Source organism: Delphinus delphis, chromosome X (assembly GCF_949987515.2).
Source record: "Delphinus delphis chromosome X, mDelDel1.2, whole genome shotgun sequence".
NCBI lineage: Eukaryota > Metazoa > Chordata > Mammalia > Artiodactyla > Delphinidae > Delphinus > Delphinus delphis.
This window is the reverse complement of record NC_082704.1, coordinates 73,761,078-73,773,612: the sequence shown is the minus strand read 5'-3', so window position 1 is coordinate 73,773,612 and position 12,535 is coordinate 73,761,078.

The following is a 12,535-nucleotide window of genomic DNA, read 5'->3' as shown; positions in this document are numbered from 1 at the left end:
CTCCGCGGAAGAGGGGTGTGGAGAGTGACCTGTGCTCGCACACAGGCCCCTTGGTGGCGGCAGCAGCAGCCTTAACGTCTCCTGCCCACCTCTGGGGTCCGCGCTTTCAGCCGCGGCTCGCGCCCGTCTCTGGGGTCCGCGCTTTTAGCCGCGGCTCGCGCCCGTCTCTGCGGTCCGCGCTTTTAGCCGCGGCTCGCGCCCGTCTCTGGAGTTCCTTTAAGCAGCGTTCTTAAACCCCTCTCCTCACGCCCCAGGAAACAAAGAGGGAAGGAAAAGTCTCCTGCCTCTTCGGCAGGTGCAGACTTTTCCCCGGACTCCCTCCCGGCTAGTCGTGGTGCACCAACGCCTTCAGGCTATGTTCAAGCCGCCAACCCCAGTCCTCTCCCTGTGCTCCGTCCGAAACCGAAACCCGAGCCTCAGAGCCTCAGCTCGCAGCCCCGCCCGCCCCGGCGGGTGAGCAAACAAACCTCTCGGGCTGGTGAGTGCCAGTCGGCACCGATCCTCTGTGCGGAAATCTCCCCGCTTTGCCCTCCGCACCCATTGCTGTGCACTCCTCCGCGACTTCGAAGCTCCCCCCTCCGCCTCCCGCAGTCTCCGCCCGCGAAGGGGCTTCCTAGTGTGTGGAAACTTTTCCTCCTTCACAGCTCCCTCCCACTGGTGCAGGTGCCATCCCTATTCTTTTGTCTCTGTTTTTTCTTTTTTTTCTTTTGCCCTACCCAGGTACGTGGGGAGTTTCTTGCCTTTTGGGAGGTCTGAGGTCTTCTGCCAGCCTTCAGTAGGTGTTCTGTAGGAGTTGTTCCACGTGTAGATGTATTTCTGGTGTATCTATGGGGAGGAAGGTGATCTCCGCGTCTTACTCTTCCGCCATCTTCCGCCTTCTCCTCCCTTGAGGTTTTGATGTAGCAGTCTCTCTCTCTCTCTCTCTCTCTACACACACACACACACACACACACACACACACACACACATAGTTGTTTTATGTTGCTTCTCTCTTAATTTCAGATGCAGTTCCCATTTTCTGCATTTGTACTCTTCTCATGGTTTCCAGTTTTGATATCATATTTGTGTGTGTATGATTTCCTCCTTTTACTGTATATTTGCCTTTACCAATGAGCTTTCCCATTTGTGATTTTCTTGGTTTTAATTGTGATCTCTTTTTTTTTTCCCTGCCTAGAGTAGCTCCTTTAGTATTTTTTGTAAAGCTGGTTTGGTGGTGCTGAATTCTCTTAGCTTTTTCTTCTCTCTAAAGATTTTTATTTCTCCATCAAATCTGAACGAGATCCTTGCTGGGTAAAGTATGCTTTTCTGTAGGTTTTTTTCTTTCATCACTTTAAATATATTGTGTCACTCCTTTATAGCCTGCATATTTTCTGCTGAAAGATCAGGTGATAACCTAATGGGGATTCCCTTGTATGCTACTTTTTCTTTTGTTGCTTTTAATATTTTTTCTTTGTATTTAATTTTTGTTAGTTTGATTAATATGTGTCTCAGTGTGTTCCTCCTTGGGTTTATCCTGTATGGGACTCTGCACTTCCTGGACTTGAATGAATATTTCCTTTCCCATGTTAGGGAATTTTTTGACTATAATAAATTCAAATATTTTCTCCTCCCTTTCTCTTTCTCTTCTTCTGGGACCCCTATGATTTGAATGTTAGTGCATTTAATCTTGTCCCAGAGGTCTCTGATAGTGTCCTCATTTGTTTCCATTTTTTTTGTTTTGTGTCAGTGATTTTGACCATTCTATCTTCCAGCTCACTTATCCGTTCTTCTGTCTCAGCTTATTCCTCTATTGATCCTTCTAGTGTATTTTTCATTTCAGTTATCATATTGTTCATCATTGTTTGTTTGTTCTGTAGTTCTTCTAGGTCCTTGTTAAACATTTCTTTTATCTTCTTCATCCATGTCTCCGTCTCTTTCCAAGATCTTGGATCATCTTTACTATCATTACTCTGAATTATTTTTTCAGGCAGTTTGCCTATCTCCCCTTCATTTTGTTGTTCTTACAGGTTTTTATCTTGCTCCTTCATCTGCAAAATATTTCTCTGTCGTCTCATTTTGTCTAACCTACTGTTTTTGTGATATCCTTTTTGCAGGCTGAAGGATCATAGTTCCTATAGCTTCTGGTGTCTGCCCCCTGGTAGGTGAGTTTGGTCAGGATCTTGTGCAGGCTTCCTGGTAGGAGGGACTGGTGCATGTCCTCTGGTGGTTGGAGCTGGTTCTTGTCCCTCTGTTGGGCAGGGGTTTCTCAAGTAGTGTTTTTTGGTGTGTCTGTGAACTTAGTACTACTTTAGGCAGCCTGTCTGCTGAAGGGTGGGGCTGTGTTTCTGTCTTTCTGGTCATTTGGACAGAGGCATTCCAACACTGGATCCTGCAATCTGTTGGATGGGGCCAGGTCTTGGTGCCAAGGTCATGACCTCTGGGAGAGCTCACAGCAATTAATATTCTTGAGGGCTGGGAATTCCCTGGGATTCCAGGGGACAGGATTCAGCACTCACACCATGGGGGTGTGGTTCTACACCTGGTCAGGAACGAAGATCCCACAAGCTGCACAGTGCAGCCAAAAGAAAACAAACAAAAAACACCAAAAAAGAAAACAAATAATAAAAATGAAACAAGCAATAAAAGACAAAATGAAACAACAACAAAAATCAATGAACAAATGCAAAAAGAAACCTAAAAAACAAAAATTTAAATAAAATAAAGAAATAAAAAATAAATTAAAAAATAAACAACCACAACAATAACAAAATTCCTGGGGCCTCTGCTACCAGCATCCTTGCCCCCACACTGTGCTACAGCCACCTCCTGCCTACCCAGGAGACCCTCTATGACCTCTAGGTAGGTCTAGCCCAAGTTCCTTGGAAGTACTTCTTTGTGCTGTGTCCCAGGGTGTGTGAGACCTTGTGTGCACCCTCCAAGATTGGAGTCTGTTTCTCCTAGCCCTGTGGGCTCTTACAGTCAAAACCCACTGGGCTTCTGGACTAAATGCTCTGGGGGTTCTTCCTCCCAAGGCCAGACCCTCAGACTGTCTTGGAGGGACATTTTAATGTGGGAACGTCCCTGTGTAGCCTGCATGGGTCTATTTTTTTGTTTGTTTTTTGTGCAAGGGCTGTTGAAATATGGATGTCTACCACCTCTTTCCTCAGTGTATGCTGGCTATTATCACCCTGATAGGTGGTTTGACTGGTGTTGTGGTGACCAGAAAATACCTAGATATTGAGTGGTGACTCTGTTTTGCTGTGTGGTTGTCACTGCCCTGTCAGGGGTGGAGTCTGCTCTCTAGTTGATGGAGTAGAGCCTCCTAGATTAGTTTCTTTGCTATGTTCCTGATCTGTGGTGCAAGGGATGTGGGATTGGAGCACACCCACTGGGAGAGAAGCCACTGAGTATTCCTCCTCTGAAGCTCTGCACCTGTCAGTGTGTTCTTTTGTGTCACCTTTCACCTGTTGTGCAAGCTCACAAATTACTCTGTTGTTGGCACGGCTCTCAGCCCCACCTTAACCATTGGTATGACGGCATTGGCCCTGGTTTCTCTCAGGCATTATTTTCACCAGGCTACCAGCATAGATCCTCTAAGGTCAGGCACCAGGATTTCAGTAATCATGGATCTGGACCCATGGTGGGTGCCATAGGAGCAGCTTCTACTCTGGCCTGGATCAACCCCCACTTGTGTGTCCCCACAAAGTCTACAGCTGCTAAAGCTAGACCTGTCTTGGCTGTGGGAGCACTTCTTGTCCATTCATATGCTCTGTAGGTGCTGAGTTTACAAAGCAGGTCACGGGGGTGTCAATTCATGATTTGCACATCTACGAGGATAGATTTCAGCTTTTCTTCTTTAGATCCCCTGGGAATCAGCTGTGCTTTCTTCCCCACCTCTGCATGTGGGCCACACACAAGGTTCTGCTCTCCAGGCTGCCCCAGAGCACATGAGTCCACCCCAGTAAGGAGGGGGCAGGGAGGCAGCAGCAGAGAGGTTTGCAGGAACCCCAGTGGAAATGGAGCATGTGGGGTAGCTGGCAGCCATGTATGCAAGACAGCTGGCCCTGGGTGGTTATGCAGCACAAGGGGGAGCTGAACAGTGCGAGAGAGCCTGCCTTCATCAGCGCCCTTCTTAGTGCCTGGCCATGGGAGTGAGAGAGCCATCCTTATCTGATTTTAGAATCAAGATCTCTTGGGCCTTGTAAGAAAGCTGGGAAGCTTTAACTCTTTTTCTATTTTCTGGAGCAATTTTATAAAATATAAATTAACTGTTCCTTAATCATTAGTTGAACTTACCTCTAGTTGTCTGGAACTAGATATTGCCAGTGGTTGTGGGGGTGGAGGTGGGGGGAGGTATTGGAATACCATTTCAATTTCTTTAATATTATTGGTCTAAATTTTCTATTTTTCTTCACCAAGTGTGGTAAGTTATATTTTTCTAGAAAGTGTATCCATTTTATTTTGGATACATTTATTAGCACACTGTTCATAATTAAGTTCTGTTTTCTCAGTCTCTGTTGTTTTCAATAGTTATTTGCCTTTCTCTATGTTTTCTTTATTTGCATTTTCTCTCTTTTTTTCCTGTGCAGTCTTGTTAAAGGAATGACTTTTAAAATAAATTTTATCAGAACACCAAGTTTTGATTTTGTTACTTTATATTTAAATGGTGTTGTTTATTTCATCTCTATCTACTCAAATCGTTATTATTTTATGTATATATTGGACTTACTCTGTTCCTTTGTTTGGGAAGCAGCTTCTTGTGTTGAATGAATAAATCATTTAGAGTAGTTTTTATTGTTTCAGATTTTTTTCCTATGATATAATTTTTAACTGATATTTGAATAGTAGGACTTTTTAAAAATAAATTTATTTTTTACTTTTTAATTTTTTTTTACATCTTTATTGGAGTATAATTGCTTTACAATGGTGTGTTAGTTTCTGCTTTATAACAAAGTGAATCAGTTGTACATAAACATATGTTCCCATATCTCTTTCCTCTTGTGTCTCCCTCCCTCCCACCCTCCCTAGCCAACCCCTCCAGGCAGTCACAAAGCACCAAGATCTCCTTGTGCTATGAGGCTGCTTCCCACTAGCTATCTACCTTACGTTTGGTAGTGTATATATGTCCATGCCTCTCTCTCACTTTGTCACAGCTTACCCTTCCCCCTCCCCATGTCCTCAAGTCCATTCTCTAGTAGGTCTGTGTCTTTATTTCTGTCTTACCCCTAGGTTCTTCATGACATTTTTTTTCTTATATTCCATATATATGTGTTAGCATACAGTATTTGTCTTTCTCTTTCTGACTTACTTCACTCTGTATGACAGACTCTAGGTCTATCCAACTCATTACAAATAGCTCAATGTAGTTTCTATTTATGGCTGAGTAATATTCCATTTTATATATGTGCCACATCTTCTATATCCATTCATCCAATGATGGACAGTTAGGATGTTTCCATCTCTGGGCTATTGTAAATAGAGCTGCAATGAACATTTTGGTACATGACTCTTTTTGAATTTTGGTTTTCTCAGGGTATATGCCCAGTAGTGGGATTGCTGGGTCATATGGTTGCTCTATTTGTAGTTTTTTAAGGAACCTCCATACTGTTCTCCACAGTGGCTGTATCAATTTAAATTCCCACCAACAGTGCAAGAGGGTTCCCTCTTCTCCACACCCTCTCCAGCATTTATTGTTTCTAGACTTTTTGATGATGGCCATTCTGACTGGTGTGAGATGATATCTCATTGTAGTTTTGATTTGCAATTCTCTAATGATTAATGATGTTGAGCACTCTTTCATGTGTTTGTTGGCAGTCTGCATATCTTCTGAACTGATTTTTATGATTTCTTTCCTTCTGCTAAATTTGGGCTTTTTTTGTTCTTCTTTCTCTAATTGCTTGAGGTGCAAGGTTAGGTTGTTTATTCGAGATGTTTCCTGTTTTAAAGGTAGGATTGTATTGCTATAAACTTCCCTCTTAGAACTGCTTTTTCTGCATCCCATAGATTTTATGTCGTCATGTCTCCATTTTCATTTGTTTCTAGGTATTTTTTATTTCCTTTTTGATTTCTTCAGTGATCATTTAATTATTAAGGAGTGTTTTGTTTAGCCTCCATGTGTTTATATTTTTTACAGATCTTTTCTTGTAATTGATATGTAGTCTCATAGCCTTGGGGTCAGAAAAGATACTTGATACAATTTCAGTTTTCTTAAATTTACTAAGGCTTGATTTGTGATGCAAGATACGATCTATCCTGGAGAATGTTCCAAGAGCACTTGAGAAAAATGTGTATTCTGCTGTTTTTGGATGGAGTGTCCTATAAATATCAATTAAGTCCATCTTGTTTAATGTATCATTTAAAGTGTGTGTCTCCTTATTTATTTTCATTTTGGATGATCTGTCCATGGGTGAAAGTGGGGTGTTTAAGTCCCCTACTATGAATGTGTTACTGTCGATTTCCCCTTTTATGGCTGTTAGTATTTGCCTTATGTATTAAGGTGCTCCTATGTTGGGTGCATAAATATTTACAATTGTTATATGTTCTTCTAGGATAGATCCCTTGATCAGTATGCAGTGTCCTTCTTTGTGTCTTCTAATAGTCTTTATTTTAAATTCTATTTTGTCTGATATGAGAATTGCTACCCCAGCTTTCTGTTGGTTTCCATTTGCATGAAATATCTATTTCCATCCCCTTACTTTCAGTCTGTATGTGTCTCTGGGTCTGAAGTGGGTCTCTTGTAGATAGCAAATATATGTGTCTTGTTTTCGTATCCATTCAGCCAATCTGTGTCTTTTGGTGGGAGCATTTACTCCATTTACATTTAAGATAATTATCGATATGTATGTTCCTATTCCCATTTTCTAAATTGTTTTGGGTTCGTTATTGTATGTCTTTCCCTTCTCTTGTGTTTCTTGCCTAGAGAAGTTCCTTTAGCATTTGTTGTAAAGCTGGTTGGGTGGTGCTGAACTCTCTCAGCTTTTGCTTGTCTGTAAAGGTTTTAATTTCTCCATCAAATCTGAATGAGATCCTTGCTGGGTAGAGTATTCTTGGCTGCAGGTTTTTCTCCTTCATCACTTTCAGTATGTCCTGCCACTCCCTTCTGGCTTGTAGGGTTTCTGCTGAGAGATCAGCTGTTAACCTTATGGGGATTCCCCTATGTGTTATTTGTTGTTTTTCCCTTGCTGCTTTTAATATACTTTCTTTGTATTTAATTTTTGACAGTTTGATTAATATGTGTCTTGGCGTATTTCTTCTTGTATTTATCCTGTATGGGACTCTCCGTGCTTCCTGGACTTGATTAACTATTTCCTTTCCCATATTAGGGAAGTTTTCAACTATAATCTCTTCAAATATTTTCTCAGTCCCTTTCTTTTTCTCTTCTTCTTCTGGAACCCCTATAATTCGAATGTTGGTGCGTTTACTGTTGTCCCAGAGGTCTCTCAGACTGTCCTCAGTTCTTTTCGTTCTTTTTTCTTTATTCTGCTCTGCACTAGTTATTTCCACTATTTTATATTCCAGGTCACTTATCCGTTCTTCTGCCTCAGTTATTCTGCTATTGATCCCATCTAGAGTACTTTGAATTTCATTTATTGTGTTGTTCATCGTTGCTTGTTTCATCTTTACTTCCTCTAGGTCCTTGTTAACTGATTCTTGCATTTTGTCCATTCTATTTCCAAGATTTCCGATCATCCTTACTATCATTATTCTGAATTCTTTTTCAGGTAGACTGCCTCTTTCCTCTTCATTTGTTAGGTCTGGTGCATTTTTATCTTGCTCCTTTATCTGCTGTGTGTTTTTCTGTCGTCTCATTTTGCTTATCTTACTGTGTTTTGGGTCTCCTTTTTGCAGACTGCAGGTTCGTAGTTCCTGCTGTTTTTGATGTCTGTCTCCAGTGGCTAAGGTTGGTTCAGTGGGTTGTGTAGGCTTCCTGGTGGAGGGGACTAGTGCCTGTGTTGTGGTGGATGAGGCTGGATCTTGTCTCTGTAGTGGGCAGGTTCACGTCTGGTGGTGTGTTCTGGGGTGTCTGTGGCCTTATTATGATTTTAGGCAGCCTCTCTGCTAATGGGTGGGGTTGTGTTCCTGTTTTGCTAGTTGTTTGGCATATGTTGTCCAGCACTGTAGCTTGCTGGTCATTGAGTGAAGCTGGATGGTGGTGTTAAGATGGAGGTCTCTGGGAGATTTTCGCCATTTGATATTATGTGGAGCTGGGAGGTCTCTTGTGGACCAGTGTCCTGAAGTTCGCTCTCCTACCTCAGAAGCAGAGCCCTGACTCCTGGCTGGAGCACCAAGAGCCTTTCATCCACACGGCTCAGTATAAAAGGGAGAAAAAGTAGAGGGAATTAGTAGAAGTATGAGGAAAGAAAGAAGGAAAGGAGGGTAGGAAGGAAGGAAGAAAGAAAGAAAGAAGCAAAGAAGGAAAGAAGGCAAGAAGGAAAGAAAGGAGGGAGGGAGGGAGGGAGGAAGGAAGGAAGGAGGGAAAGAAGGAAAAAAGACAGAAAGAAAGAAGATACAGTAAAAATAAAATAAAGTATAATAAAGTTATTGAATTAAAAAATTCTTATTTAGAAAAAAAAAAGGGACGGATAGAACCTTAGGACAAATGTTGGAAGCAAAGCTATACAGACAAAATCTTACACAGAAGCATACACATACACCCTCACTAAAAGAGGTAAAGGGGGAAAAATCATAAATCTTGCTGTCAGAGACCACCTCCTCAATTTGGGATGATTCGTTGTCTAAAGGAGGGAAGGAAGGAAGGAAAGAAAGAAAGAAAGAAAGAACGAAGGTAAAGTATAATAACGTTATTAAAATTAATTATTAAGAAAAAAATTTAAAAAAAAACCAACATGGACGGATAGAACCCTAGGACAAATGGTGGAAGCAAGACTATACAGACAAGATCTCACACAGAAGCATACACATACACATTCACAAAAAGAGGAATAGGGAAAAAAATCATAGATCTTGCTCCTAAAGTCCACTTCCTTAATTTGGGATGATTGGTTGTCTATTCAGGTATTCCACAGATGCAGGGTATATCAAGTTGATTGTGGAGCTTTAATCCGCTGCTTCTGAGGCTGCTGGGAGAGATTTCCCTTTCTCTTCTTTGTTCTCACAGCTCACAGGGGCTCAGCTTTGGATTTGGCCCTGCCTCTGCGTGTAGGTCGCTGGAGGGCGTCTGGTTTTTGCTCAGACAGGACGGGGTTAAAGGAGCCGCTGATTCGGGGGCTCTGGCGCACTCAGGCCGGCGGGGAGGGAGGGGCACGGAGTGCGGGGCGGGCCTGCGGCGGCAAAGTCCGGCGTGACTTTGCACCAGCCTGAGGCCCACCATGTGTTCTCCCGGGGAAGTTGTCCCTGAATCCCGGGAACCTGGCAGTGGTGGGCTGCACAGGCTCCACGGAAGAGGGGTGTGGAGAGTGACCTGTGCTCGCACACAGGCCCCTTGGTGGCGGCAGCAGCAGCCTTAGCGTCTCCCGCCCGTCTCTGGGGTCCGTGCTTTTAGCCACGGCTTGCGCCCGTCTCTGGGGCCCGCGCTTTTAGCCGCGGCTCGCGCCCGTCTCTGGAGTTCCTTTAAGCAGCGTTCTTAAACCCCTCTCCTCACGCACCAGGAAACAAAGAGGGAAGAAAAAGTCTCTTGCCTCTTTGGCAGGTGCAGACTTTTCCCCGGACTCCCTCCCGGCTAGCCATGGTGCACTAACCACTTCAGGCTATGTTCAAGCCGCCAACCCCAGTCCTCTCCCTGTGCTCCGTCCGAAACCGAAACCCGAGCCTCAGAGCCTCAGCTCGCAGCCCCGCCCGCCCCGGCGGGTGAGCAAACAAACCTCTCGGGCTGGTGAGTGCCAGTCGGCACCGATCCTCTGTGCGGAAATCTCCCCGCTTTGCCCTCCGCACCCATTGCTGTGCACTCCTCCGCGGCTTCGAAGCTCCCCCCTCCGCCTCCCGCAGTCTCCGCCCGCGAAGGGGCTTCCTAGTGTGTGGAAACTTTTCCTCCTTCACAGCTCCCTCCCACTGGTGCAGGTGCTGTCCCTATTCTTTTGTCTCTGTTTTTTCTTTTTTTTTTCTTTTGCCCTACCCAGGTACGTGGGGAGTTTCTTGCCTTTTGGGAGGTCTGAGGTCTTCTGCCAGCCTTCAGTAGGTGTTCTGTAGGAGTTGTTCCACGTGTAGATGTATTTCTGGTGTATCTGTGGGGAGGAAGGTGATCTCCGCATCTTACTCTTCCACCATCTTCAAGGTCCCCCCTTGTTTGATCCTTTAATCCATTTACATTTAAGGTAAGGATCAATATGTATGCTCCTATTACCATTTTCTTAATTGTTTTAGGTTTGCTGTTTTAAGTCTTTTCCTTCTCTTGTGTTTCCGGCCTAGAGAGTTGCCTTTAGCATTTCTTGTAAAGCTGGTTTTGTGCTGCTGAATTCTCTTAGCTTTTGCTTGTTTTAAAGGTTTTAATTTCTCCATCAAGCCTGAATGAGATCCTTGCTGGGTAGAGTAATCTTTGTTGCATGTTTTTCTTCTTCATCACTTTAAATATGTCCTGCCACTCCTTTCTGCCTTGCAGAGTTTCTGCTGAAAGATCATCTGTTAACCTTATGGGGATTCCCTTGTTGTTATTTGTTGTTTTTCCCTTGCTGCCTTTAATATGTTTTCTTTGTATTTAATTTTTGACTGTTTGATTAATATGTGTCTTGGTGTGTGTCTTCTTGAATTTATCCTGTGTGGGACTCTGTGCTTCCTGCACTTGATTAACTATTTCCTTTCCCACATTAGGGAATTTTTCAACTATAATCTCTTCAGATATATCTTAGTTCCCTTCTTTTCTCTTCTTCTTCTGGGACCCCTATAATTCGAATGTTGGTGCATTTAATGTTGTCCCAGAGGTGTCTGAAGCTGTCCTCAATTCTTTTCATTCTTTTTTTCTTTATTGTGCTCTGCCGTAGTTATTTCCACTATTTTATCTTTCAGGCCACTTATCTGTTCTTCTGCCTCAGTTATTCTGCTATTGATCCCTTCTAGAGGATTTTTAATTTCATTTATTTTGTTGTTTATGACTGTTTGTTCTTTACTTCTGCTAGGTCCTTGTTAAACGTTTCTTATATTTTCTCCTTTCTATTTCGAAGATTTTCAATCATCTTTGCTATCATTTTTCTGAATTCTTTTTCAGGTAGACTGCCTATTTCCTCTTCATTTGTTAGATCTGGTTGTTCTAAGAGGGAAGTTTATAGCAATACAATCCTACCTTAAGCAACAGGAAACATCTTGAATAAACAACCTAACCTTGCACCAAAAGAAATTAGAGAAAGAAGAACAAAAAAAACCCAAAGTTAGCAGAAGGAAAGAAATCATAAAAATCAGATCAGAAATAAATGAAAAAGAAATGAAGGAAACAGTAGCAAGGATCAATAAAACTAAAAGCTGGTTCTTTGAGAAGATAAACAAAATTGATAAAACATTAGCCAGACTCATTAAGAAAAAGAGGGAGAAGACTCAAATCAATAGAATTAGAAATGAAAAATGAGAAGTAACAACTGACACTGCAGAAATACAGAAGATCATGAGAGATTACTACAAGCAACTCTCTGCCAATAAAATGGACAACCTGGAAGAAATGGACAAATTCTTAGAAATGCACAACCTGACAACACTGAATCAGGAAGAAGTAGAAAATATGAACAGACCCATCACAAGCACTGAAATTGAAACTGTGATTAAAAATCTTCCAACAAACAAAAGCCCAGGACCAGATTTCTTCACAGGCGAATTCTATCAAACAATTAGAGAAGAGTTAACACCTATCCTGCTCAAACTCTTCCAAAACATAGCAGAGGGAGGAATACTCCCAAACTCTTTCTACGAGGCCACCATCACCTTGATACCAAAACCAGACAAGGATGTCACAAAGAAAGAAACATACAGGCCAATATCACTGATGAACATAGATGCAAAAACCTCAACAAAATACTAGCAAACAGAATCCAACAGCACATTAAGAGGATCAGAAACCATGATCAAGTGGAGTTTATTCCAGGAATGCAAGGATTCTTCAATATTCACAAATTAATCAACGTGATACACCATATTAACAAATTGAAGGAGAAAAACCATATGATCATCTCAATAGATGCAGAGAAAGCTTTCGAGAAAATTCAACTCCCATTTATGATAAAAACCCTGCAGAAAGTAGGCATAGAGGGAAATTTCCTCAACATAATAAAGGCCATATATGACAAACGCACAACTTACATCGTCCTCAATGGTGAAAAAGTAAAAGCAGTTCCACTAAGATAAGGAACAAGACAAGGTTGCCCACTCTCACCACTCTTAATCAACATAGTTTTGGAAGTTTTAGCCACAGCAATCAGAGAAGAAAAGGAAATAAAAGGAATCCAAATCAGAAAAGAAGAAAGAAAGCTGTCACTGTTTGCAGATGACATGATCCTATACATAGAGAATCCTAAAGATGCGACTAGAAAACTACTACAGCTAAACAATGAATTTGGTAAAGTAGTAGGATACAAAATTAATGCACAGAAATCTCTGGCAGTCCTATGCCCTAATGATG